The sequence below is a fragment of the Triticum dicoccoides genome, chromosome 4A, assembly GCF_002162155.2.
Source record: "Triticum dicoccoides isolate Atlit2015 ecotype Zavitan chromosome 4A, WEW_v2.0, whole genome shotgun sequence".
In the NCBI taxonomy this organism is placed as follows: Eukaryota; Viridiplantae; Streptophyta; class Magnoliopsida; order Poales; family Poaceae; genus Triticum; species Triticum dicoccoides.
Window position 1 is genome coordinate 287,571,253 of NC_041386.1, and position 4,235 is coordinate 287,575,487.

A 4,235-nucleotide genomic window follows, 5' to 3' on the forward strand; every position below is an offset into this window, starting at 1 on the left:
GAGGCCCGAGGCGTACTGGAGAAGGATTCAAACCTCTTGGACTACGCATGCACCATAGCTAGTTCAGAAGCTCAAAAACACTCAAATATACACCAAAGCAGGACTAGGGTATTACGCATCCTTGCGGTCCGAACCTGGGTAAACGATCCTTGCGCTGGCTACTAGACCCACTCTTTGCACAACTCTGCGCCCGCAAACCGTAGAAGGGGTCCCAGTGATCCCATAGTAAAATCCGATCTAGCAGTTAGCTTAGTAGCTCTTCATCGCCATGGCTCCCAAGAAGAAGACGATCATGGCGACCGGTTCGTCAGGAGCCGAACAGCCCGTACCAGTGCGGGCGATTGGTGGGGTGGTCGCGGACGGGAGCCGAGGCGCGGGCCGAGAACACCCACATCGCTCTGGCAGTCAAAGCCTGGCGAGCAGTGTCGTTCGTGCGCGAGACGACAGGCCGCACGCCGCCAAATCCAAAGATGGCGCGAGGCCCTCCAAGGGTGGCGTTGTGCCACCCATGGGCGGCGCGGCGACTTCCAAGATGTCTACACCACTGCCCACAACATGCTCTTCCCAGGTTGTGCGTGACGAGCAGCGTCACCGCGCCGGTGACCCCGAGCGCCGCCGTGGGAAGAGTCCTGCACCTCATTCGCGGGATGTAGGAGGCCAGCAAGCACGTAGAGGCACTGGCGAAAATGGCATACAACCGTAAGGCCGTGATAAAGCTCCTTCTAACGTGGTTAGAAGTCGGACCACGTCACGGTCCATGCAGCTTTCGCCGCCACCCACGCCAGCAGAATCTTTGGCGCGCGCGCAGTTGCTCCTCGACTTTCCTCCTGCTGCGGGAAAGCTCGACGAGTGCAGAGCCACCATCCGGAGCCTCGTCGGCGCTGCCAACAAAGACGAGCCGCGACCAGTGGGGCCCACAGGCCGGCACTCCGTCGAGCCACTGCATTTCAGTGGTGGATGGGCTAGAGGTGCTGCAGCCACGGTGCACTCTCCTCCCCCATGCCATCCACCGCGGGTGTCGGTCCGTCATGATGACACTTGTGATAACATTTCCATAGCATCATCCGACCCACGGACCCATCACGATCAGCGCCAAGTTCTTCGGGAGCGAGCCCATGAAGACGCTTGAACCACCATCGAGTGCCGGTGCGAAGCACGCCACTAGTCGGATAGGCGGGCAGGGCCCACTATGGACCACCCAGCACCGGGAGGCTCTGGCGGCCTACCCTATGAGGTGGGTTGCCTAGCCTTTACTCGTCTCTTGCGGCAATTTCAGTGGCCCTCCCACCGCACGTTGAAGCCCGACGTTGGCGAGAAGTACAGCGGCAAGACCCACCCGTCGGAGTTCCTAAGCATCTACACCATCGCAATGTAAGCTGCTGGGGCTCGCGACGACAAGGTGCTTGCCAATTACTTCCCGTTGGATCTTAAACCCAATGTCATGTCATGGTTCATGCACTTGCCGGCTGATCCCATTTCTTCTTGGCCGGATTTGTGTCATGAGTTCGTTGGCTCCTTCACTGGAGGCCACCAAGCTCATGGCCAGACAAGCGATTTGCATAGCATCCCCTAGAAGGAAGGTGAAAACCTGCGCACTACAAGGAAACCCACTATATAAAGCAACAAAAATTCTACAACATTTTGAGTATATGTTGTAAAATTCAGAATAGATACGCATATATGGGTTGTTGTAAATGTGTTGCAGATTTGCGGCTCATGACCCTATCATGATTATAAAAAATAGAGAAAAGGAGAGGGAGACGCGTGAGAAACAGAGCCCATGAATCCCTCGTCTCTCCCAAATCGCCGCCACTAATGCCTCGTCTCCCTTGCGCCGACCCTCCCCCTCTCCCTCCTCGGCTCCTCCTACCTCACAGCTCTGGAGGCTGCCGAATCCGCCACATCCCCACCCAACCATCCCTCTCGCGTCCGATCCCGGTCTTTTCACGGGGCTCCTCGTCATGCTACCTGCGGCGGCTGCATCAGGTGATGTCCGGCGAATCCCACCAGCGCCAAGCACAGCCCGAGGTCCCTTCGCTCTGTGGAGCCCTCCCATCTAGCTAGATCGAGCGCTCGCTGCCGCCAAAGCCCACACGCGACCCATCCCCCATGGTTAGGGTTTCGGGCGTTGAATCCGGTGCCGATGGCCATGTTGTCCTTGTCTCATCGGGTAAGTGCATCCCCTCCCCTGGCCTCATCCTCTCTCTCCCTCTCTCTCTCTCTCCCTTCTCTAACCTTTGCTCTTCACTTCTAGTGTAGACGTGTGGGGAGGAATGGCCAATGGACAACCTTGTAGCGGCTCGGGATGAAGCAGCCACGAGCTTCGTCCTCCTCCGTCTTCAGGTGAGTTGGTCCACTCCTCCCTCTGCTCTGGTTCGTGGCACATCAGGAGACATTGTTGTTCTGGTGTTGTTAGTATTTTCTACTGTTTTGGATCAAGTGCTTGCTGGTTGAGGCCAATTTGATTTTGTTTTGCTGCTAAAGTATAAAAACAAAGGACGACCACATGCTTGACTGAGTCACGATGTGAGGCTGGGAAGGTCGGCATGGCCTCCAACCATGGCAAATACACCTACTATGCTGTTGCCTTGCAAGCAGTAGTGGCTAGATATCAACCCCTAGGTGCATATTCTTTCTAGGGTAACATCGTTGTGGGGAGGGATTGTGAAGCCCACCTACGCAGTAACCAGTGTGTTTGAGGCAATTAGTACAAAAAACACCTAGGTATAGTTAAAATTCAGGTTAGGGTCTACAAGTAATTAATACAGTATATATCTCCAAGGCCCGATTGTTTTCTTTTCCAATCTTTAGTATTCTCCTGTTTCAGGTTTTGACCATGGCCAACATATATTCTTGTAGGCTAATTACTAAATCAATCTAAGGATGGTTCATGTAGAAGTGGAGGTGTACCAACGGCAGTTTGAAGCAGATTAGGAGGCCGCGGCCATCTTTGGCGGCGAGGCTGTCCAGTGAAGGAAATGGTAGTGTGGCAATTTGTGTTCTATTCTCCATCCTTTAAGATTGTAACAGAAGAAAGAACTATACAATCACTATTGTTTTATTAAGAAAAAAACCGGTCTTGTACGCATGTATTGATGAGTACTCCTCTTGACTCGATTGTGTTGTAGGGAGTGAAAGCATCCAGTTGCGGTGGTCTGCAGCTCTGGTCGCCTCCAGCAACACCACATAATCAAAGTTCCAAATAGTAGTGTTGGACTGCTACCTCCAGCCAACCATAACATAATCAGTGGATGTGTTTCTTGTGTAGAAGATTTAAGTGATGTATGTGTTTATTTCAGAAAACATTTTCTTAATGAAGATTTATATTATACATATATTCCTGTATATTAGCTTTAGTTTTTTTTGCTAACTAGAAAGTGTGGTTTCCTTTTTTTACACCAACTCACTAAACCATGGGGTTCATTTGGGGTTCCTAGATAGCTAATTTTAGGAGCACACAAGATTTAGACTCCTGCTATGTAATTAAACGAAATCACTATATTGACCAATATCCTTTGTATATTTACTAACCCTGGATCCCAGACTTTTAAATATAAATTATTATTTGGAAAGTTTATTTATAGGAATGATAAATAGTATGTATATATGCATTTATAAAAATAAATTTATTTCAGCCACATGTAAGCCTACACAGTATCACATGTAATATTTCTCAATTAGTTAAAAGTATGCTTCTTTTAAAATTTATGGTTTTATTGTTTATTACATAAAAATGTTATAGTTATACATGGCAAACTAAAATTGTCGTGCAGACGCACTGGTTGATGACTAGTCTAACTAACTCAGGGATAAATTCATTGAGTAAGATGTAAAGTTGCCAAGATAGTAACCAGGACACATAGAACGGGACGAATATTTGATTCTCTTCTTTTATTAAGTAGAATGGAACTTGGTAAAGGTTTACTTGTGTTGCGCCGTTCTAGATATGCATGAGACACCTGTAACCTTTTTCCCTTGGCATTGCAGCTGCACACACAAACTTGATGTAGGGGGACACCATGGAAGGTATACACTCTCCCTCTCCCTACTGTACTACTGCTAGTTGTGTCCATGACCATTGAGTCATGCTAGGTTCTATCTGTCCATATAATGTTATTGAGCCATGTTGTTCTGCAGGCTATGTCGTATTTTGTGGCGTTGGGATTAGTCATCAATGATCACTAACACTCATGCCGGTATATTTTCAGAATCATAACAAGGACGCAGTTCTTGCT

The 4,235-nt window shown here is 49.2% G+C and overlaps 1 long non-coding RNA gene across 1 annotated transcript; it reads left to right on the forward strand.

Moving 5' to 3' along the window:
* The first annotated feature begins 2,288 nt into the window (after window positions 1-2,288).
* LOC119290062 lies at window positions 2,289-3,268 on the forward strand. The gene is made up of 3 exons (XR_005141696.1): window positions 2,289-2,343; window positions 2,860-2,981; window positions 3,129-3,268. It is a non-coding gene; the product is annotated as an uncharacterized LOC119290062 (long non-coding RNA).
* The last annotated feature ends 967 nt before the right edge of the window (window positions 3,269-4,235 follow it).